Source organism: Amblyraja radiata, chromosome 27, assembly GCF_010909765.2.
Source record: "Amblyraja radiata isolate CabotCenter1 chromosome 27, sAmbRad1.1.pri, whole genome shotgun sequence".
In the NCBI taxonomy this organism is placed as follows: Eukaryota; Metazoa; Chordata; class Chondrichthyes; order Rajiformes; family Rajidae; genus Amblyraja; species Amblyraja radiata.
The window spans coordinates 27,938,166-27,963,511 of NC_045982.1; the positions used below are offsets into that span (position 1 = coordinate 27,938,166).

At 46.9% G+C, this 25,346-nt stretch overlaps 1 protein-coding gene across 1 annotated transcript in view; it reads right to left on the minus strand.

The window, feature by feature from the left end:
• eva1b (eva-1 homolog B) overlaps positions 1-24,139 on the minus strand; it is an 84,589-nt gene extending 60,450 nt beyond the window's left edge. Inside the window, exon 1 of the mRNA XM_033045458.1 lies at positions 24,061-24,139. The gene's annotated coding sequence lies outside the window, so the exon portion shown is untranslated. The remainder of the gene's footprint in view (positions 1-24,060) is intronic.
• Between the last annotated feature and the right edge of the window lie 1,207 nt (positions 24,140-25,346).

The following is a 25,346-nucleotide window of genomic DNA, read 5'->3' on the forward strand; positions in this document are numbered from 1 at the left end:
GAGGAAAACTTTTTTCACACAGAGAGTGGTGAATCTCTGGAACTCTCTGCCACAGAGGATAGTCGAGGCCAGTTCATTGGCTATATTTAAGAGGGAGTTAGATGTGGCCCTTGTGGCTAAGGGGATCAGAGGGTATGGAGAGAAGGCAGGTACGGGATACTGAGTTGGATGATCAGCCATGATCATATTGAATGGCGGTGCAGGCTCGAAGGGCCGAGTGGCCTACTCCTGCACCTAATTTCTATGTCTATGTCTATGTCTACCTGCCATAGGAAGGTTGTCATCAAGGTGCAAAGAGTGGCGAGAAGCTTTAAGAGAATGCTGCAAGGACTAGAGAGCCTGAGCTATGGGAAGAGGTTGAGCAGGCTCTGACTTTATTCCTTGGAGCGCAGGAGGCTGAGGGATGAGGGTAGACCAGATCATGAGGGGAATAGATGGGGAATAGATAGGGTGAAAGCAGAGTGCTTTATCTCATAACAGTCTTCTTCTCTCATATTTCTTAAAAGACGGCATGTTGGGCTGAAGAGCATGATTCTGTGCTGAGTGACTATGAGTCCATTTGGTACATCAAGTCAATGCTCAGAGCCCTCCTCTCGAGTGCCCATCATCTGCACTGTTCACCCATTCATGCACATGCATGTATACACATAAACACATACAAACACACACGCATGCACACACGCACACACAAACACAAACACACCCCCATGCACACACAGACACATACACACGTGCACCCAAAAACACACGGACACATACATACACACACACATGCACACACACACATGCACACACATACACACTCACACATGCACACACATACACACTCACACACACACACACACATGCACACACATACGCACTCACACACACAAACACACACATCAGCACACACTCACTCACACACACATCATTTACAGTCGCTCAGGGACCCACCAGTTCCTCTTTGGGATGTAGCAGGAAACTGGAGCTGCAGAATGAAGCCCATATAATAGTAAGATTAAACGAGAACTTACCAGTTTGAAGTTTGATCTGTATTTTATGAGGAGTTACGATGAGGGATTACGTGAAGAACCCGCTCAGTGCGCAGGCGCGGCATACTTCCAAGCAGCGGTGTGGAATCACAGATAGACACAGTTATTTTGAAGTAAACATAGTAAAGATAAGGAGATCAATTTATTAGTTTGATCCATATAATGAGGGTGGGAGCGGAGGGCACGTAATCCCTCATCGTAACTCCTCATAAAATACAGATCAAACTTCAAACTGGTAAGTTCTCGTTTAATCTTACTATTTTACTTCGGAGTCACGTGAGTGACTACGTGAAGATTTCAAAGCTCTGTGATTTCAAACCGTGTAACAGTTTCATTTCACTCACTGCCGAAGTTCTTGAGGGAGGAAGTGTTATCGTAATCAACCAATTAGTCTATTTGTAGAAAAACACAATGGTATTTTTTAAACAATAACAACAAAGAATTAAGTTGCTCCCCTGGGCTTAAATTAAATATTTGCAGTTCGTAAATCTTTACTGCAAATAAACCAGGTTTTGCCAACGGCTTATTATAAAATTTCTGAACGGTCTTTTCCCCCCCCACCATCCTGCTGTAGCCAGGATGTGGTCTATAGGCATGTCCATTCTTTAGCCGTCGACATGGATGCTGCCCTGGTGGAATAAAATTTGTACATGTTAGTGTTTATCCCAGCAGTTTCTAGCACCTGCTTGAGCCATCTCGCAATGGTTTGGCTCGTCACCCGACCATAAGGTTTTTGTGACTGACCCACAAGGCTTTTCATCTCCCTCGAATATTTTGGTTGTGTCTATGTAGGATAGTAGGTGGGTCATGGCACATAACCGTGGTTCTGGTGGGTAAGCCACGACTGGATTAGGTGTTCCTGGTCTGCTCTGTTTGATCAGTCGCTGGATAACGACAGATCTGGTCTGGAGCTGTGATCATGTTGTCCAGTCGCAATAGGTGTAGTGACTGGACCCTCTGAGCGGATACAAGTGACATCAACATGAGCGTCTTTAGTGTAGCTTGCTCGAGGCCGGGGGATCTGGCTGGTGGCCATTCCCTGAGATATGTCAGGACCACACTGATATCCCAAATATGGGTATACCTGGGCTTAGGGCTTGATATTGTAAATGCCCTTCATCAGTTTTACCACCAGTGGATGGGATCCCATCGCCTGTTGTCCTGGCGCTGGTTTGAGATAAGCAGAAAGAGCACTCTGCGCTGTGTTGATGGCACTGTAGCTGATCCCTACATCGTGGTGTAGATAGGCCAGGAACTCCAGTATGTTGGTGGCTGTAGCTGTTGCGTATGTTGTCCCTGTTTCCTGGCAGTACTTCTCCCTTTTTTGATGCTGGTTAAGTACTGCCTCTTGGTGGATGTTCGAAGGGATGCCGACATGGTGATGGTTTGTTTGGACAATCCCAGTTCCAGGTAAGGTCTGTTCAAACTTGCAACCCAGGCGTTTAATTTTCTCATGGCATGGGTGTTTAGCTTACCTGGTAGGTAAGTAGCTGATAGCCAAATATGTCTTTCGACACACCATTGCCAAATCATGTTGACCAATTTGTCGCATGATAATGATTTTATGCCACCCATATGGTTAATATAAGCCATCACCGTAGTATTTATCAATTTGTAACCGAACATGCAAGTGCTGCATATTAGATACATATGCTTTTAAACCATAAAAGGCGCCCAACATCTCTAGATAGTTAATGCCCAGTGCAAGTAGTAATGATGACTCTAGGTTAGTCCATCTACCACCTGTGCTGGATATGGAGTTAGTCGCTCCCCAGCCTTGAGCACTGGCATCTGTTTGAGTAACTAAAGTAGGGTTAGTGATAAAGATAGGGCTGAAACTATGCCAAACGTTTTCTGTCCACCACTGTAGCTCTGATATTGCTTCAGTGGGTAAGTTCATGACACGATCATAGTGACCTGTATGTTGTTTTATTGCCTGTACCTTTGCTCTCTGTAAATTTTTTGATAGTGCAAAGGTCCGAATTGTGTAGCCGGAAATTCTGCTACCATTTCCCCAATTACTCTTGCTACTTGTCGAATAGTTGGTCGCTCGTTGACCATTAAATTGTTGCATGATTGTGCTAATTTCAACCATTTTTGCCTTTGGCAAGGTAACAGTCATCTGGACTGAGTTAATTGTGAAGCCCAGGTAGTCCATGATAGTGGATGGCTTCAACTTAGATTTATCTGGATGTAGGACGAACCCCAGAGTTTCGAGGAGTTGTTTTGTAGCTGATACTGCTGCCACAGCCAATTCCATCATTTTCCCTACTATCAGAATATCATCCAGATATGCCATGACAATATGTTTTTGTTTTCTTAGTATTGCCATGGCTGGGTTCAATATTTTGGTGAATAATCTTGGGGCTGAAGTTAGCCCATATGCTTTGTACCATCCAGATAAATTTTAGGTATCTGCAATGATCCTTGTATATGGGTACTAGATAGTAAGCATCTTTAAGATAAATGCTTGCCATGAAGTGTCCTTTGGAATTCAGTTGTTTGGCAGTAACATATGTCTCCATTTTGAAATGTATATACTTAACAAATTTGTTTAGTGATGTTAAGTCAATGATGATGCGACGGCCACCATCTTTTTTGGTTTTAGTGAATATATTCGATACAAATTCCAAAGGTTCATGTTTGGTCTTTTCGATGACCCCCTTTGTGATAAGTCTCACCAGTTCAGCTTGTCCCTCACGTTTCTCTTTGACGGAGGGAGAAATACCCTTTTCCAAATTCCAAGGGTTCATGTTTTGCTTTTTCAATGATACCCTTTGTAACTAGTCTCATCAGTTCAACTTGTCCTTCTCGTCTCTCTTTTACTGAGAGGGAGAATACCCTTTGGGGTAAATGCTGAACTGGTGGCAAGTTACCTGATATAAACTGTATTTTGTATCCACTAATGCCATTGAGTATATACTGATCACTCGTGATAGACTCCCATGCTGCTTTAAACTGGTGCAATCTACCTCCTGTTAGTATTAAGCCTCCACCTCCCAAAAGTTGATAGGAACCAGACCCACCTACCTCCATGGTTACGGGTATTTCCTCTGATTCCCTTTGGTCGGACGAGGCTTGCGAGGTGTCTGATGTGGTGTGTTTGTTGGGGGTTGGCGCATTTTCCATGGGGTCCGCTCTGGGCCCTGGTCTAAAAAAGATTTACGGTGAAAGTAAGCGGACCCCGAGCTTTCACCAGTGTTGAATGGCGGATGTTTACTGGTGGATGCGGCGGGGTGCTGCCACTTGGTGGTGTGTGTTTTCAGTTTGCTCGTTTTATACCCTGCCTTCATGAGGCCTTGAGTTCTTGAGGCCTCGGTCATGTCCTTCATGCGTTTAGGTAGGTCTTTCCCGAAGAGCAGCCTGTCTGGCTCATCGGCTGGTGTTTTACACAGCCCCGCAAATCGAGGATTGATGGCAGGTTTGATGATTTCTTTCCGCAGATTATTAATTTCAAACTGCATGTAACACAACAACGCGAGTGTATCCTGTTGATTGGTGGTCATCTCGGTGTTGTTTATAGAACGAGCAAACGAAGTGATGCCTGCTGTCAATAGTCGGAGTATCCGCTGCAGCTTTAGCTCGTGGTGCCGGATGGTTGCCCCAATGTGTCCCCAGATTTGGCTGTTCACCGCTGGTACTTTTAGAGATTCACAGTTCTCCGGCGCCGTATAGGTATCTAAAGCTTCATTAATCACCTGCTCCTACAGAGCTCTGTTGGAAAGGTGATTGATACTTGCCACTAGTTTGGCCTCTAGCGGTTCCCCTGCAAGGGGTTTTGACACGTAGCGGCCCACTACACCAAGCAGCTGTTCCTGTTCCTGCACCCCCTGCATACTCCCGAAATCTTCAGCCATAACCCCTTGTTCTGGACCAGCCCAGTCCTGGTCCCCAAAGCTATCCTCTGGAAAGGAGGATGCAATGGACAGTGCAGGAGGCACTGTAGAGGGAGTGCCTGACCTCCCTCTGCATGAGCTCCCCTCCCGGGGTGCACCTTGCTGGATCACCTGCTCCAAGAGCCGCTCCATGCGGCTCAGGCGGCTGTCCCTCCCCCTCCTGGGTGGAGAGACGTCCCCGTCCGACGAGTCGGATGCCACCGGCCGGTTGCTCTTCCGTTTGGCTTTGCCTCCAGCCCGCTGTTCAGGCGTTAGCGGAGCTGGACTCGGCTCGGTGTCGTCGGATAGCGGAGCGCCCGGATAGCGCTCCTACCGCCTGTTGCTGCCCCCCCTTCTCCTCTTGCGGAGTTGGACGGGGGGCAGATTTCTTCGAAAGTCTTGTCTTGAGTGTGGACATTCTGCAAGAGAAGACAGCCGGCTCTTCTTCGGTAAGGAAAGCCGACTTCTGTTCACTTACCTGACGGTCCGTCTTTGAAATTGCAGCGGGAGCTGTTTGACTTCCGCTGCTGCCGCTGTTGCACTGCTGGCGTAATGCGTAACTGCGCACTGAGCGGGTTCTTCACGTAGTCACTCACGTGACTCCGAAGTAAAATCATGGTGTGAACATACAAATTCCCCAGAGACAGCACCGGAGGTCAGGATCAAACCTTGGTTCCTGATCTGCACGGCAGACACACTGACTGCTTCACCGCTGTTGCTGCCTCACAGACCCACTCTCAATTTGATTTCTCTATAACCTGGTAACTCATTCTCTCACACACAAACCTACCAACCCCCCTTTGATTCTTAAACCTCTGCTCCTACTCCTGGTCCATATTGAACCTGGCTTCCTGTTATGTTCTTATGTATAAACAGTGAATGGAGAGACATGGATCACATGCGGGCAGAGGAGATCAATTTAACTTGGCATCATGTTCAGGCTGAAGGATCTGTTACTGTGCAGTATTGTTCTAGGTTCTATGCACTATTCTCATGTTCCTTGGGTTTGCTAGCTCTCAAAGTATTCCAAAACTAAACTCGAACAAAAACTAGATAGCATAGAGTTTCCAGATAGGAATACTCTTATATAAACATACCCAAAGTTTAGTTTAATTTAGAGATACAGCATAGAAGCAGGCCCTTCAGCCCACTGAGTTCATGCCAACCAGTGATCCCCAGACACGAACACTTCCCTACGCACTATGGACAATTTGTAATTACCGAAGCCAATTAACCTACAAACCTGTTCGTCTTTGGAGTGTGGGAGGAAGCTGAAGATCTCGGAGAAAACCCACGCTGTCACGGGGAGAATGTACAAACTCCGTACAGACAGCTCCCGTAGTCATGATCGAACCCGTGTCTCTGGCACTGTAAGGGAGCAACTCTACCGCTGCGCCACCGTGCCACATCAAAGCATTTATATAAATACAAAATAATTAAAAGGAAATGCTAAGTATTTTGAATGCAACCCCTTGTGACCATTCCCCATTGAAATCAGCAGAGGGAAGATGAGTGCATCAGATCGAACCTGGTGCAGTTCTTTGAGGGATTAGGCAGCATAACAGCCCTGAGATCGAGGTCGGGTCGGAGCCTCGAGGTTTGGTCAGGCTGAGGATGGGGTTGAGGTTGGATCGGAACTGAGTCGTGCCGAGGACAAGGGTGGGCCGAGGTCGGAGTCGGGCTAAGGTGGATGAGCCATGTTACTGAGAACAAAGGGGGACCCAGTGGGAGTGGGGGGGGGGGGGGGATGGGGGGTTGTCAATGAAGGGATGAGTACTTTTTGTAACTTTGTCGGTGCCCTTGTGGCGACTCTTCTGTCTACTTTATATACAAATACAAAGATTTTCACTGCACCTAGCTAGGTACAAGTGGCAATAAAGTGTCATCCTCATCTTCATCATCTTCATCTTCATCATCTTCATCATCATCTTCATCATCATCCAGGCAAAGGCCGGGATGCGCATTCACCCACAGATGTGTGAAAATCCCGAACGTCTTGGATCTCAAGGGGAGTTGTTGCAAGTCCATATGGAAACATCACCACTCCTCCATCGCTCATTCCATGCATACCAATCGGACAGATGGAAGGGGGAGAAATCAAACGCAAATGGTGCTGGAACAGAGGAGGTGAACATTGGTCACAGGCAAGCCCGCAACGTTCATTTTGAAGTTTGCATTATCAATTCTCGAGGGGGAAGAGACACCTGCCCTACACATGCAAAATCAATTCACAGCCACCACCGACCCTTTGAAGAATCAGATCAATCATTCAGGAACAAGCATATACACGAAAGGTGGACTGAAGGCCTGCATTCACAAAGCTACTTGAGACACTTCTGATTTAAGACACATTTAAACACTCGCGCTATAGCTGTAAACTATAATTAAATAAAGTTGCAGTTCACAAGAATTTCTTTCCCCATAGGTTATTATCTTTGTGAGCAGATGGTGTCAGGTAAACTTCAAACACCATACCTTAAGGGAGGGGAAAAATATCAAGCCGAATCGGAACTGAATTCCTTTAACAATGTATATTTTATGCAGCCTCTTTACGACCACATGATCACTACCTAGGTACTGTATATGTAGATGCAATATGATGCTAAAAGGTGGTGAGGGCAGAGATAACAGAGTACTCACACGTGGAAGGGCAGGATAAATAAAGGGGTGTCTCATGCAATTGGTACAATTCAGGGCGGCGCAGTGGCAGAGTTGCTGCCTAACAGTGCCAGAGACTCCGGGTTCAATCCTGACCAAGGGTGCTGTCCCTACGGAGTTTGCACTTTCTCCCCATGACCTGCGTGGGTTTTCTCTAGGATCTCTGTTTTCCTCCCACACTCTAAAGACACACGGGTTTGTAGGTTAATTGGCTTGGTATAATTGTAAATTGTCCCTCGTGTGTGTAGGATAGCATCTGTGTGTGGGGATCGCTGGTCGGCGAGGACTCGGTGGGCCGAAGGGCCTGTTTCCGCACTGTATCTCTAAACTAAACTAAACTCAACACACATAGTCTCTTGCCCAGAGCAGGGGAATCAAGAACCAGAGGACATGGGTTTAAGGTGAGGGAGGGAAAATGTCATTTTTTACACAAATTTAACTATTTTTACACAAAGGGTGGTCGATGTATGGAACGACATGGAGGGACTATCACAACAATGAAGAAATATTGGACAGGTACACGGATAGAACAGGTGTAGAGGGATATGGGCCAAATGCAGGCAGGTGGGACAAGTGTAGATGGGACATGTTGATCAGTGTGGGCGTTGGGCCGAAGGGCCTGTTTCCACACTGTATGAGTCTAAATGGGTTAAATATGTAAGGTCAGCAATACCATCAAACATAGAACATAGAACAGTACAGCACAGGAATAGGCCCTTTCAGCCCACAGTGTCTGTGATGGACATGATGCCAAGATAATCTGCCTGCATATGATCGTATATCACGCCATTGCCTGTACATCCATGTGCCTATCCAAAAGCCTCTACTGTATTTTAAAATGCCAATGATTCTATACTATATAGAGTTCAGTAATGAATTTATAGACATTTTATGTAAATTGAACGTTAATTGTATCAGACAGTGAAAATATGGAGACTGCGCAAAGAAACTAGATATTCGTGCAAAACACAATCAGAAATCAAGTCCGTGGTCCAAAGGTTACATACAAGAGATGGTAAACAGTGTTCCATTGCTGAGATCGGAATAGGGTCGTGCAGGTTCACGGGTCAAGAGTGTTTTATTGTCATTTGTACTGAAATAGAACAATGAAATTATTACTTGGTTCAAGAACCTCATATTTGTAGAAAAGTGGCCGTTTCTGAACCTGGTGGTGTGGGACTTCAGGCTTCTGTACCTCCTGCCCGACAGTAGCAGCGAGAAGAGGGCAATGCCCAAATGGTGGGCATCATTGATCATTGACGCCACCACCTTGAAGAAGCACGTGCAGAAAATGTGTGGTTATTGACAGTGGCCGGATACAGGGGTGGAGGGTATGAGAGGAGTCAGGATGGAGGGGTAGAGAGGGCAGGTGGTCAGAGGCCAGTATTTAGAGTCCAGGGACAAGAGAGGGACATGAGTACTCAACATGGCCAGAGACTTGGGGCAAGGACCACCCTCTAGTTCCCTGCCTCCATGGTACAGGTACTCTCCAACCACAGCAGCTGAACCCAGATACAACAAGGAAGCTGGAAAGGAGGTGTGGGTGGGACAAAGCCAGGCAAGTGATAGATAGACATAAAGCTCTGGAGTATATCAATGGGTCAGGCAGCATCTCTGGAGATAAAGAAATAAAGAATAGGTGATGTTTCGGGTCAGAATCTTTCCTTTCTACACAAGTGATAGATAGACACAAGTGATGGGCAGATAGGTGTCGTGATTGTAAACCCACCCCAATGCCAATAGAAATGCCTTTTCATCCACAACACTTGGCTGGGGTCCCAAGTGATACCAAAATACACCACTGAGCATAACCAGGTCAAAAGCAGCCACAACCCAATTACCAAGCAATGGAACTAAGGCAGGTTATAAAACAAACCAAGAAGCAAGGGTATATTGTGAGAAAGGTGAGGTCATAAAATATGGCACATAGAATACAGTTTATGTTTTAACCGATAAGATGTTGGGGTACCATAGGATTGCAGTGTGATTGTTCACAGGGAAATAGGGAACCTCTGGAGACAGCGTTCAATTGGGAAGGACAGAGGTAGATGGCCCTCCATCTCACGAGAACATGCAGGGCGCTAGAGATGTGAGGGGAAGTGGATGGGACCCTGGTGTGAGAGTTGCGGGTGAGGGAGGGAACTTGGTGACAGGAACAACTTCATCATTGTCTGATCTCAGTCTGATGGATTGTTTTGAGGATCAAAAGCTTTGGCTTCCAGTTTGATTCCACTTGAAATAACTGCAGGGTTTTGCTGGAGAAACGAAGGTCACGGTAATGATTGACAGACTCAGGGGAGAGCAATGAATAAATAGATCAGCTGCATGCAAGAACTTGAAACCGTCTGGATTAAGGTAGGAATTATGGCCGGCAGTTAATGAGTGATTTAGTAAGTGGGATGGTGGGGGCAGGGGTTCAACAGAGGGAGTCTGAAGAAATTAACCTGGGATTTACTGGGTCAGTAACTGCCAGTGATATCCATCCCCTCCGTTGCTTCCAACTGCACTTCACGCTGCCTCGGAAAAGCATCCAAAATAATCAAAGACTTGTCCCACCCCGGTCATTCCTTCTACCCACTACCTATGGGAACAAGGTACACAAGCTTGAAAACGCACAGCACCAGAATCAGGAACAGCATCTTCCCGTCTGTTATCAGGCTTCTGGAAGGCCCTCCCATAAGCTAGGGTACTGTCCGATTCTTATTGTGGGCATTTGACTTCGTGTATGGAACCGATGCATTACAATATTGAGGACTATATTCTGCATTCTGTATCTTCCTCTTTTCTCTTCCTATTGTTTGTTTGACTTGTTTGTGTTCAGACTTTAGAGATACAGCACAGAGACAGGCTCTTCGGCCCACCGCTTTCACACTAACCAGCGATCACCCCTTACACCACCTTTATCTTACACACCAGGGACAATTTAGAAATTACAGAACCAAATAACCCGCAAACCTGTACGTCTTTGGAATGTGGGAGAAAACCGGAGCGCCTGGAGAAAACCCACACGGTCACAGGGAGAACGTACAAACTCGGTGCAGACAGGGAGAACGTACAAACAGTGAGGCAACAACTCTACCGCTGCACCACCACGCCACCCTCATTTATGTGTAGTACATTGGATCTCATTGCAAAATGCATTTGCAAAACCATGCTTTTGACCGTACCTCAGTAACCATGACGATAATAAACCTAAACCTAATCCATCATCCATCAGTGATAGACACAAAAAGCTGCAGTAACTCAGTGGGACAGGCAGCATCTCTGGAGAGTTTAAACCAGCATCTGCAGTTCCTTCCTACACATCCATCAGTGATATGTTCCAAACTCCAGGTGCCTGTTGATAAGATCCCCATGTTAATAACCCTGGAATCAGTCCTAGCCTCAGCTGTACCAATAGTGTGAATTATCTACAATGTTATAGCTAATGTACTGTGGACACTGCAACGCCTGAACTAATAGAGGGCTCTGCAGAGAGAGTTTTATCCCACACCTTTCACTGTAAATGTTAAACAGAGTGTAGTGAAGTCTCGAGGCCATTTAGCAGGAATGTGTAAAGTCACACACGCCTGACTTTTACAGCTGCATTTGGTGACCATCGGTTCATAATAATTGCGCTCATGTGATTCTTATTTAGACAGGGCAGAACAGTTTCAAGGTCAGCGGAAGACGTCAAAATGTCAGGCCACTTTTTATATTTACGAATGGAAGATCTTTCCAGTCCATGCTCCTGTGTTCTTATGCACCAAAGCAGAACCTCTGTGTTTACCAGAATTATATTGGCACAACAGCGTTGTCTGCATAGGTACACCAAGACTTGCTTTAGGCTTTAGATTTTAGAGATACAGCGTGAAAACAGGCCCTTACCGACCAGCGATCACCCCGTACACCAGCACTACCCCATACACTAGCACAAGGGATAATTTACAATTTTACTGATGCCAATTAACCCACAAACCTCTATGTCTTTGTAGTGTGGGAGGAAACTGCAGGGCTGCCAACATTGGGTGAGAGTTGGGAGTGAGAAATTTGCGAGAGACCAAGCCCGAGGGAGCATTGCGACCGGGGAGGTGGGGGGGGGGGGGGGGGGGGGTGTGGGAGGAGGGTGTGGGAGGAGGGTGCCCCCTCCCATTGGTACGGAACATTTGCATTTTTCAGCTTGAAATTGTGCAATATGGTGCGAGTCTTATAACTTACACTTGAATGCAATATATATGCTTTAAATTGGATTGGAGCGTTTTTGAAAGGGGGGAGGCTGTGCGATCACTGATCACTGGCCTTGGGGGTACCCGGTGAGGGAGTGGAGCAACCGAGTGGGGAGATGGTGTGGAAGAAGGGTAGGAACTGTTTGAAATTTGATGTATTAAATCATGTTTTAGTGCACTGTAGAAGTATGATTTCAATGTTTTTTGTATGAAGTATTTTTAAGAGGTAACTTTTTAAGGGGTAACTTTATCCACACAAAGGGTGATGGGTGTATGGAACAAGCTGCCAGAGGAGGAAGTTGAGGCAGGGACCATCCCAACATTTAAGAAAAAGTTAGACTGATACATGGATAGGACAGGTTTGGAGGTATGGACCAAAAGCAGGTAGCGTAGCTGGGACATGTTGGCGGGTGTGGGCAAGTTGCGCCGAAGGGCCTGTATTCACACTGTATCACTCTATGACTACATCCAGGGATATTCAATATTCAGGAGGGATAGACAGAAAGGGAAAGGAGGTGGGGTAGCGTTGCTGGTTAGAGAGCAGATTAACGCAATAGAAAGGAAGGACATTAGCTTTGAGGATGTGGAATCGATATGGGTAGAGCTGCGAAACACTAAGGGGCAGAAAACGCTAGTGGGAGTTGTGTACAGGCCACCTAACAGTAGTAGTGGAGTTGGGGATGGCATCAAACAGGAAATTTGAAATGCGTGCAACAAAGGTAAAACAGTTATAATGGGTGACTTCAATCTACATATAGATTGGGTGAATCAAATTGGCAAGGGTGCTGAGGAAGAGGATTTCTTGGAATGTAAGCGGGATAGTTTTCTAAACCAACATGTAGAGGAACCAACAAGAGAGCAGGCTATTCTAGACTGGGTATTGAGTAATGAGGAATGGTTAGTTAGCAGTCTTGTTGTGCGTGGCCCCTTGGGCAAGAGTGACCATAATATGGTTGAGTTCTTCATTAGGATGGAGAGTGACATCGTTAATTCAGAAACAAGGGTCCTGAATTTAAAGAAAGGTAACTTTGAGGGTATGAGACGTGAATTGGCCAAGATAGACTGGCGATTGATTCTTAATGGGTTGACGGTGGATATGCAATGGAAGGCATTTAAAGACTGCATGGATGAACTACAACAATTGTTCATCCCAGTTTGGCAAAAAAATAAATCAGGGAAGGTAGTGCATCCGTGGAAAACAAGGGAAATCAGGGATAGTATCAAAATAAAAGATGAAGCATAGAAATTAGCCAGAAAAAGCAGCTTACCAGAGGACTGGGAGAAATTCAGAGACCAGCAGAGGAGGACAAAGGGCTTAATTAGGAAAGGGAAAATAGATTATGAAAGAAAACTGGCAGGGAACATAAAAACTGACTGCAAAAGCTTTTATAGATATGTGAAGAGAAAAAGATTAGTTAAAACAAATGTAGGTCCCTTGCAGTCGGAAACGGGTGAATTGATCATGGGGAACAAGGACATGGCAGACCAATTGAATAACTACTTTGGTTCTGTCTTCACTAAGGAAGACATAAATAATCTGCCGGAAATAGCAGGGGACCAGGGGTCAAATGAGATGGAGGAACTGAGTGAAATCCAGGTTAGCCGGGAAGTGGTGTTAGGTAAATTGAATGGATTAAACGCCGATAAATCCCCAGGGTCAGATAGGCTGCATCCCAGAGTACTTAAGGAAGTAGCCCCAGAAATAGTGGATGCATTAGTGATAATTTTTCAAAACTCTTTAGATTCTGGAGTAGTTCCTGAGGATTGGAGGGTAGCTAATGTAACACCACTTTTTAAAAAGGGAGGTAGAGAGAAAACGGGGAATTACAGACCAGTTAGTCTAACGTCGGTAGTGGGGAAACTGCTAGAATCAGTTATTAAAGATGGGATAACAGCACATTTGGAAAGTGGTGAAATCACTGGACAAAGTCAGCATGGATTTATGAAGGGTAAATCATGTCTGACGAATCTTATAGAATTTTTCGAGGATGTAACTAGTAGCGTGGATAGGGGAGAACCAGTGGATGTGGTGTATCTGGACTTCCAGAAGGCTTTCGACAAGGTCCCACATAAGAGATTAGTATACATACTTAAAGCACACGGTATTGGGGGTTCAGTATTGATGTGGATAGAGAACTGGCTGGCAGACAGGAAGCAAAGAGTAGTAGTAAACGGGTCGTTTTCACAATGGCAGGCAGTGACTAGTGGGGTACCGCAAGGCTCAGTTCTGGGACCCCAGCTATTTACGATATATATTAATGATTTGGACGAGGGAATTGAATGCAACATCTCCAAGTTTGCGGATGACACGAAGCTGGGGGGCAGTGTTAGCTGTGAGGAGGATGCTAGGAGGCTGCAAGGTGACTTGGATAGGCTGGGTGAGTGGGCAAATGCATGGCAGATGCAGTATAATGTGGATAAATGTGAGGTTATCCACTTTGGTGGCAAAAACAGGAAAGTAGATTATTATCTGAATGGTGGCCGATTAGGAAAGGGGGAGATGCAACGAGACCTGGGTGTCATGGTACACCAGTCATTAAAAGTAGGCATACAGGTGCAGCAGGCAGTGAAGAAGGCGAATGGTATGTTAGCATTCATAGCAAAAGGATTTGAGTATAGGAGCAGAGAGGTTCTACTGCAGTTGTACAGGGTCTTGGTGAGACCACACCTGGAGTATTGCGTACAGTTTTGGTCTCCTAATCTGAGGAAAGACATTCTTGCCATAGAGGGAGTACAGAGAAGGTTCACCAGACTGATTCCTGGGATGTCAGGACTTTCATATGAAGAAAGACTGGATAGACTCAGCTTGTACTCGTTAGAATTTAGAAGATTGAGGAGGGATCTTATAGAAACTTACAAAATTCTTAAGGGGTTGGACAGGCTAGATGCAGGAAGATTGTTCCCGTTGTTGGGGAAGTCCAGAACAAGGGGTCACAGTTTAAGGATAAGGGGGAAATCTTTTAGAACCGAGATGAGGAAAACTTTTTTCACGCAGAGAGTGGTGAATCTCTGGAATTCTCTCCCGCAGAAGGTAGTTGAGGCCAGTTCATTGGCTATATTTAAGAGAGAGTTAGATGTGGCCCTTGTGGCTAAAGGGATCAGAGGGTATGGAGAGAAGGCAGGTACAGGATACTGAGTTGGATGATCAGCCATGATCATATTGAATGGCGGTGCAGGCTCGAAGGGCCGAATGGCCTACTCCTGCACCTATTTTCTATGTTTCTATGTTTCTATGTTTCTACATTATACCTCCACCATGCATGAATGCTTCAAAATCAAGTGATCGAGTTTTATTGCCATATACTCAAGCATTGAAACATAGAAAATAGGTGCAGGAATAGGCCATTCAGCCCTTCAAGCCAGCACTGCCATTCAATATGATCATGGCTATTCATCTAAAATCAGTACCTCTTTCATGTTTATTTCCCCATATCCCTTGATGTCGTTAGCCCCAAGAACTAAATGTAACTCTCTCTTGAAAACATCCAGTGAATTGGCCTGCACTGCCTTCTGTGGCAGAGAATTCCACAGATGCACAACTCTCTACGTGAAAAAAGTTTGTCCTCATCTCAGTCCTAACTGCCCCCCCCCCCCCCCCTTTATTCTTAAACTGTGACCCATGGTTCTGAGCGCCCCCAACATCGGGAACATTTTTCCTGCAGTTACAGTAAGTGAAAATCTAGCAGGCAATTTGAAGTCCGCTACCTTTCTCCAACCACCCCCATTTGAAGTCCACTACCTACCACCGTTTCTACCCAGTGCTTGGTACTTACTTCCAGCAGCCACTGGTTGTCCTCCAGGATGCACCGAGCCGCAGCCTGATCCATGCCGGTCACCTGGGCAAATTCGACACAGAGACTCTCTCTCTCTCCCCCCTCTCTTCCGCTCTCTCTCAACCCCCCTCTCTCTCTCTCTCCCTCTATCTCTCCCCTCCCCCTCTCTTTCCCCTCTCTCTCTCTCCTCTCTCCCTCTCTGTCTCTCCTCTCACCCCCTCTCTCCCTCTCTCCCCTTCCCTCTCTTCTCTTTCCCCCCTCCCTCTCTCCCCCCTCTCTTTCCCTTCTCTTTCCCCCCTCTCCCTCCCATCTTACTCTTCCCCCTCTCTCTTGTCCCCTCTCTCCTCTCTCTCTCCCCCTCTTTCTCTCTCTCCCCTCTCTTTCCCCTAACTCTCTCTCCCCTCTCTTTCCCCTAACTCTCTCTCCCCCTCTCTCTCTCCCCTTCTCTTTCTTCCCTCTCTCCCCCTCTTCTCTCTCCCCCTCGCTTTCCCCAACCTCTTTCTCCCTCCCTCTATCTCCCCCTCTCTCTTCCTCTCCACACACTCTCCCCTCCCTCTTTCCCCTCTCTCTCTCTCTCCTCTCACCTCTCTCTCTTCCTCTCTTCCCCATTTCTCCCTCCTACCTCACTCTTCCCCTTGCCCTCTCTCCCCTCTCTTTCTCCTCTGTCTCTATCTCATTTTCTTTGCCCCCCTATCTTTCTCTTTCCCACGTTTCTCTTTCCCCCTCTCCCCTTCTTCCCCCTCTCTCTTTTACCACCCCTCTCTCTTCCCCTTCTCTCTCCCATTCTCTCCTACCCTCTCCTCCCTCTCCACCCCCTCTCTCTCTTCCCTCTTTCTTCCCTCTCACCCCTCTCTCACTTCCCCCCCCTCTCCCACCTCACTCTCCTCCTCTCTCTCCCCTCTCTCTCCTCCCCCCTCTCCCTCTTCTCTCTCTCCATTCACGCCCCCTCTGTCTCTCCCCTCTCTCTCCTCTCACCCCCCTCTCTCTCCTCCACTGTCTCCCTGTCTCCTTCCCCTCTCTCTCTCTCCACCTCCCTTTGAGAGTCTGTCCCTTCGGCACAGAGACTCTCGCGGCGACGCTTCCGATGCCTCCGACGCCCGGGACATGCACTGTCCGGAGTGCTCCATGGCCAGAGCTGTAGCGAGCGACACGCCGGCCCCGGCAAACACTCGTCCGTCCCGGCTCCCCGCATCTGTTCCGGCTGCTGGTTCTGCTCCCATCCCTCCCGCAGCCCCTGCTCTCCAACACCCGCAGACCATGCAGTTTATCCGAGTTTTGAAATTTTCGTTGATCACAAAATTTCTCACCACCGAGCGTGAGAAATTTCAGATGAGCGTGAGGGCGTGAGAGTTTGCTTGAGGGCGTGAGTCTCACGCTCAAAGCGTGAGAGTTGGCAGCCCTGAAACTGGAACACCGAGAGAAAACCATCGCAGTTACTGTGAGTACGTACAGACAGCACTCGTAGTCAGGACCAAACCCGGGTGTCTGACGCTGTTGGGCAGCTGCTCCACTGTGCCGCCACCTTCTCCAGCACCATGAGATAATACAGCCTCACAGCCTGGTGTCTTCTAACTACTGACACATGGACCAACCACCCGGCAGTGGCTCATCCAACTGGCCATTCTTCAATGGCTTATCGAATACAGTGCAGCACGGTGGCGCAGCTGGTACAGCCGTTGCCTCACGGCGCCAGAAACCCCAGTTTGATCTGTACCTCGGGCACTGTCTGTGTGTGGAGTCTGCATGTTCTACCTGTGACCGCGTGGGGTTTCTCCAGGTGCTTCGGTTTCTTCCCACATCTCAAAGGCATGCGGATTTGTAAGTTAAATGGCCCCCTAATTTGTGGGAAATGGGATAATGTAGAGCTAGTGTGAATGAGTGACGTTCGTTCAGGTGGACTCGGTGGGCCGAAGGGCCTGCTTCCATACTGTAACAGCAGGAGGCGAGTGCACACACATCCACGGACCCTTTCTAAAAGCAAGTATTGTGGAGCAAACATACTCTTGCCGTTCTTATCCTCAAACGTATAACACCTTGGAGCTTACCCAGGTTAATATTGCACAGTTCAGCACAAGAGCGGAACTGAACCTGGATATCTGGTGTGTGTGTACAAGATACAATTCTTCGTCCTTTCCCAACACACACGTGCTGCAAACTGTGTGTCACAAAACAGGCATTCCTGCTTTAACCAGATATTCAATCAGCTGGGAAAAGTGTTGCGACAGGTAGATGCCTCCTCCAATGTGGTGGAAGATAGAGTAGACAGTCAAAATCTTCTTCCCAGGGTGGTGATGTCAAGGGCTAGAGGGCATAGCTTTAAGGTGAAAGGGGTAAAGTTTAAAGGAGATGTGCAGAGCATATGTTTATTACACCGAGAGTGGTGGGAGCTTGGAACACACTGGCAGGGGTGTTGGTGGAGGCAGATATGATAGTGGTGTTTAAAGGGCCTGTCCCACTTGATGGCGCGCGAAGATTTTGTACATCCCAAAATCCTGGGGTGCCGTGCACGATCGCGCGTCACTGCCTACATCACCACGCACCATGCGAGCGTAATGTGCACCATGCTCACATCACTTGCGCGGCACGACACGCGCGTCGTGCATCGTGACGCATAAATGATATCGCGTAAATTACACGCAAATGATGCCCAAGTGAGACAGCCTCTAAGAAGCTTTCAGATAGGCACATGGATAGGCAGGGAACTGAAGAATGTGGATCACAGAGGAGATTAGTTGGCATCATGTTTGGGCTGAAGGGCAGGACCCTGTGCTGTTCTGTTCTCCGTTCTAATGGAAAAACATACTGCACTCTCCTTGGACCTATGCAGAAGCAAGTCTAGAAAGTCATTTAGGTGCCATTTACGGCAGTACAGTTGGGATTGTTCAATGTATCGGGGAGTGTATTAACAAGTGTGTCTAAGTCCACATTGCCATTCTGGTTTGAGGTGATGGTGAAAACATAGTGTTCTTCACGTCCCACCCGTAGGTGCCAGCTGTGGCCTCAGATAGAAGCAGTCTTGTTTCCGAGTCAGAACCTTTACCTCCCACTTTCTGATTTCTGAGCACTTAAATGTAGGCTAGCGGTCCCAATAAATCCCCAGGTGTTTGATCCAGTGCAAAAATATACACAGCACATGGAGCGGTGCCTGGTCCACCCGAACACCAGCGGCCCACTCCACCGTCCAGGCCATGCACTCCCTCCCGCAGACAGTTTGCTCACAGGCCCTCCGCCCGACTCCTTCCACCCTGGGCAGGCGAGCCAGGCCTTCCAGGTGGGTCCCCAGTCCACAGTGTGGGTGTGTGGCATGAGTCCCCTGCCCACAGTGTGGGTCCCTGTCCACAGTGTGTGTCTCCGGTCTACAGTGTGGGTCCTCAGTCTGTGGTGGGAGAACTGGGCTTATCGGGTGCGTTCCCAGTCTGGGGCAATGAAGGACTGGTGAAGGCCTGTAGGTCTGTGTCCAAGATGGCTGCCGTGAAGAGAGAGTGGACGCTGGCGCGCTTTGGCTGCCGCTGCTCTCTCTTCACACTGTGTTTTTGATTTTCTGTTTTTGGATTGAATTCTGTTTTTAATTTGTGTCTCTGTGATGTATTTTTTACCTGTTCTATTCCGATTATATGTTTTTATTCCGATTACTATGTAAGGTGTCCTTGGGATGTCTGAAAGGCGCCCATTAAATAAAATTTATTATTATTATTATTAATATTTCCAAGTCAATGTGGTGTGAAAGCTTGAGGGGGAATCTGTTGGTGGTGGTCCCACCTTGTGAGCCCAGATCATTGCACTGAGGGACTCTCGTGGGGATGCTCTGGGGCTGGGATGAAGGACCTCCAAAACCCACCTCGCTCTCTGCATGGTGAGTAAACGTCGCAATAGGTTTGTTGCCAAAGTCTTCCACCATTTCACTGACAATGAGAGGTGGCTGATCAAGTGGTAATGAGCAAGATTAAATATCTGATTTACCTACAGCAAGGGATAATGACTGGTAATTCATTTATTGATGTAAATTTTTTTTTCTTTTAGAGATATAGCATGGTAAATGCCCCTTCAGTCCACCAAGTCCACCAAGCCAACCATCGATCACCCGTTCATACTAGGTCTATGTTATTCCACTTTCTCATCCACTTCCTACACACTAGGGACAATTTACAGAGGCCAATTCACCTACAAACCCACTTGTCGTTGAAATGAGGGAGGAAACTGGAACACCTTGTGGAAGTCTATGCAGTCACAGGGAGAATGTGCAAACTCCACACAGACAGCGCCCGAGGTCAGGATCGAACCGGGTATCTGGCGCTGTGAGGCAGCTGCTCCACCCGCTGCACCACTGGGCCACCCGATCTGAATCAAAAGGCTAAAAAGACACAGCTGTTTATTGCATTTAAAAGACTTCACCGACTTTGTGTCTTCTCCGAGGACCCAACAAAAATTACTTCATCATTTGGGATCTTCAGAAGTTCATAAATTCATGAGTTATAGTAACAATTAGACCATTCAGCCCATCAAGTCTACTCCACCATTCCTTCATGGCTGATCTATCTTCCCCTCTCAACCCCATTCTCCTGCCTTCTCCCCGTAAGCCCTGATGCCCGTAGTAATCAAGAAAGTTGGAAAGTTAGAGGAAAGGATCTTTGCTCACAGACAGATTCACAGAGCTTCTAAATGATTTATATTACTGAGGCACGGTGACACAGCAGTAGAGCTACTGCCTTACAGCGCCAGAGACCTGGGTTTGATCCTGACTATGGGTGCCGTCTGTGTGGAGTTTGTACATTATCCCCGTGATTTGTGTGGGTTTTCTCCGAGATCTTTGGTTGTAATTGGTATAATTGTATAAATGTAAAATTGTCCCAAGTGTGTGTAGGGTAGTGTTAATATGCAGGGGATTGCTGGTCGGTACGAACTGGGTGGGCCGAAGGGCCTGCATCCGCGCTGTATCTCTAAATCAAGCTGAACTAAAGCACTTTCCAAAGATGCACAGTTTGGTAGGTCAATTGGCTCAAGTTGTATAAGTGGGAGGTACAATTTGAGGAGGTTGATGGGAATGAAACGGGAATCGAGTAAATGGATGGCTGATCATTGACATGGATACAAACCTGACCCATATTACACACAATATGAAATGGTATCTGTCTATTTCCCTAATAAGGGCTTTGTGTTCAACGAAATGCAGCAGAGGGGCGTTGAGAAGGCCAGTGTGTCACGCAACACATCAACATGGTTTTTGTACAGCAGTTCAGCACAATAAAGCACCTTAATGCTCTTTGCAGGACTGCAATGGGACAAAAAGAAATCTATTTATATACAGCGGGAGGAAACGTGAAACGGCAGTAAAATCGCAGGTGGTGGTTTAAGATTTCTGATTCCATTGCAGGTAAGTGCATCAGAGATCACTTATCCCCACGGGGCTTACAGCATTCAGGGCACGGTCTTAATGTGACAATTACAACTGCTGTGGTTTATACCTAATGCAATCACCAACCCATCTGTCAATTGATAGTTTAACGAGATTTTCCCTTGTTCACAATGTCAGATTGGAGGCCAAATCTCACTGTAATCAGACCTGTGCCACTGACAAGTGGATGTCAGGATTCACAGCATTCACACAATGCTTCAGTAATGACCCATATCACACACAATATGAAGTAATACCAGGATTGCAGACCAACCGAAAGACCTTTAGTTGGGACTCATTTCATTCCTAACCCCACATCTAATTGAACTTGTACATTGCAAGTACTGGCAAACCTTGCGTTGAATCCCATTTGCTTTGTTTCATAGATTTGTAAGTCATAGGAACAGAAGTAGGCCATTCGGCCCATCCAATCTCCTCCGCCATTCAATCGTGGCTGATGTATCTTTCCCTCTCAACCCCATTCTCCTGCCTTCGCCCCATAACCCTTAGCACCCTTACTAATCAAAAATCTGTCCATCTCCACCTTAAAAATGCCCAATGACTTGGCCTCCACAGCCATCTGTGGCAATGAGTTCCACACTCTTGGCAAGTTCTCAATGCTTAACATGCCCTCTTGGACAATCATTGAAATTCCCTATTTTAGTTTTAGTTTTTAGAGATACAGCATGGAAACAGGCCCTTCGGCCCACCGAGTCCATGCCAACCAACAATCACCCATACACTAGGTCTATTCTACACTCTAGGAACAATTTACAGAAGCCAATTAATCTACAAACAGGTACGTGTTTGGAGTGTGGGAGGAAACCGGAGCACCCGATTGAAACCCACGTGGTCACAGGGAGAATGTGCAGACTCCGTACAGACAGCACCTGTAGTCAGGATCGAACCTGGGTCTTTGACGCTGTAAGGCAGCAACTCTATCACTGTGTCATCGTGCCGTCTTAATGGGATCATGTTAAAGACTGAAATCCCTCAGTGACCTGGTCAGTATTTACATCTCGCTCAAAATGTCTAAAACAGACTGTAGGGGTCATTACCATGACATTGAATCCTGGGAAGAGGAGATTGATGTACAAGGTCAATACTCCAGAAAAATAAGAGGCGATCCCTTTCAAACAGGCTCCATTCCTAATGGGCTTATGAGGGTAGATGTTGAGCTGATATTTCCCCACATGGAGTTAGATCACTGCTCCATGGTCTCAATATTCAGGTCAGAATTCAGGGAAGAGAGGAGAAGACATTTAATTTTCATGAAGGTAGTAATATCTTAGGAATTCTTTATCTAGGAACAGTATTTGAAGGGAAATGGGATACGTGGTGAGTTTAAGTAAGTGGCTCGGAGAAGAATATCAAAGACTGTCCTGTCATCACTGCTGACAAGAATTTATTGGAGTTATTTGAGGAAATGTGGCACCAGAAATTGGATTCATTTTCACCATGACTTACCAAGCTCTCCTTTTTAATCAGTCTAGGGCTGGGATGTCTTGACTGTGTATCTTGGAAATGGAATCCAAAATATTATTCACAGGACCTACCAACGCCCATCTCAAACCAAAAATGACTGATTCCATGAGAACCAGAAGGACATCCACATTCATCGTTTAGCCAGTTAAAGTAATCATGGGTTGCTTGAGATTGGGACATCTTTGTCTGTGGGACTGATGCACTACAATGCTGAGGACTATATCCTGCACTCTGTTTCTTCCCCTTTGCTCTACCTATCGTACTTGAGTTTGACTTGATTGTGCTTATGTATGGCATATCTGATCTGATTGGAGAGCATGCGAAACAAGGCTTTACACTGTACCTCGGTACACATGACAATAACCCAGTAGAAACCTAAATTGCCACCTCAAGCAATGAGTCAGACTTAACGCTGACATCTAGCATGTTTGCACAAGGCTTTCATTGCACAATTCCATCCCAAAATTTATTTTTAATTTTAATAATGCGATCAGTCTCAGAACAAATAAATACAGTTGACTAACTCCCTTTCATTGCGCAACCACCCTGTGAAGCTCCAGTGAGCCGTTCACTCATGGTTTAATCCCTGATCTTTAGCCGTGTCTTAGGCTTTGAACTAATAGTTGGCTAATAGGCAGTGGAAGGGAATGAAATATCTTGCTCCTGGAGTCAGTGCCTTGCCAGGCTGAATGGATGTGTAGGAAGAAACTACAGATGCTAAACGGAAAATAGACATAAAAAGCTGGAGTAACTCAGCAGGACAGGCAGCATCTCATGGAGAGAAGGAATGGGTGACGTTTCGGGTCGAGACCCTTCTTCTCCAGTCTGAAGAAGGGTCTCGACCGGAAACGCCACCCATTCCTTCTCTCCAGAGATGCTGCCCGTCCCCGCTGTTACTCCAGCTCTTTGTGTCTATCTTAAGGTGAATGGATGCCAGCTTCAAGCCCACCGTCAAACAGCCAGCTAACATTTTCTGCCATCTGACAAGGTGGGGCATGGTTACTGAACCTGTACCCTGTGAGAAATGGCCCTGGAGGTGGGGGGAGAGAACGGGAGGAAAGAGTTGCTGTCACACCCACACCAAAACCCAGACTGGAAAGTGCAGTCATTGCCGCAGGCAGCCTCTACACTGACAAAACGGCAGCTGGCAACAATTAGTGCAGCAGAAAGCATTCGTCAACTTAATTTGTCAATCAGGTTTGGGGGGGGAAGGGATGGGCGGGCGGGGGGGAACGGATGGAGGGGGGGGAGGGATGGAATAGGAGGGGGGAAGGGATGGAGGGGGAGAGGAAGGGATGGAGGGGGAGGGGAAGGGATGGAGGGGGGAGGGTTGGGGGGAGAGAAAAGAAAGCTGCACACTCATATGGTTTAAACATTCTCACAAGTTAAGGGCAAATAGTTGCAACTTGAAACTGAGATCAAGTCCTGTTTCTCATTTATGCAGGCTGGAAATGCAGAATTTCATAACTTCAAGGTTATTTTGCTACTCCAGTTAACAGGTTCTCTCCGATTCACAGATGCCTAATTATTTCCCTACGTCCCTACCCCTCTCTCATCCTTGATGCATGCCCCGTCCTCCCTCCCTCTCCCACCTCCCCGCATTCCTTGCTGTCGCTTCCCCTCGAAAGTGTTACTTACCTGACTCAATCATCCAGACATCCTCTCCTCCTGTTCTGCTGCTGTCCTGCCTGCTTTCTGTTCTCTTATCAAGACGCGTCTTGCAGTGGCTGGAAGCCGACATGCGAGGCAGTCGACTGGCAGCACTACTGGTTTAACGATTGTACCCGAGGCTCGGTGCAGCTGCACCTCCTGCCTTACAGGCGGCATCGATTACGTGCTGCCCTCTCCCTCCTGCCCGAAGAACCAGTAGGGACCCTGGCATCACCATCACTGACCAGAGCAGCTAATATCTGACCGGCCCGACACTTAAGGGCCTGTTCCACTCGGCGATTTTTTCGGCGACTGCCGGCGTCATATCAGGGTCGCCGAAATATTTTGAACATTTCAAAATCCAGCGGCGACAAAAAAATGTTGCGACACTTGAAAAAACACCGCGCGTCGTACGTCATCACGCCGCATCACGCCACAAATGTTTCTGTGACCTAATACGTCAGTCAATGATGAACGCAGTCGCTGAAAAAATCGCCAAGTGGGATAGGCCCTTAAAACTTTGATACGGTTGCCAGCATTATATCAAATATCTGGTAAATGATTAATCGAATTCAGAGTGGCGCATTCCCCACAAGTTCAAAGCTCTGCATTTTCAGAATGAGAAAATGACACGGATATTGAAAGGCCTGGATAGAGTGGATGTGGATAGGATGTTTCCACTAGTGGGAGAGTCGAGGACCAGAGGACTTAAAGGACGTTCCTTTATAGGTAGGAGACGAGGAGGAATTTCTTCAGTTAGAGGGTTGTGAATCTGTGGGATTCATTGCCACAGAAGGCGGTGGAGGCTGTCAATGGATATTTTTAAGGTAGAAATAGTTTGATAAATTATTGATTAGTACGGGAGCCAGGGGTTATAGAGAGAAGACAGGAGAATGGGGATAAGAGGGAAAGATAAATCAGCCATGATTAAATGGCGGAGTAGACTTGACGGGCCGAATGGCCTAATTCTGCTCTTATCACATAACACAGCACATTGCCCGCAGATTGCAGCAGTCTATGTAAAGGCAGAGCAAATGTTGTTGCAATGGACTGAGTGCATTCACTTGAATCAATGAAAGTTACTCAAATAAATTCATTCCAAGTGCTATTTAAAGGGGCCGCCTCATTCCTTTTTGGTAAATGTGTTCAGGATGGTGCAGGGAAGAATTGAGACATGGTGAAAGCATCATGTGCAAGCGATAATGCAATTATGGCATTCAGTCCGAATGTGGTGCTTTTGAACAGAGTGCGCTGTTGTTCATGAAGTGATTCCC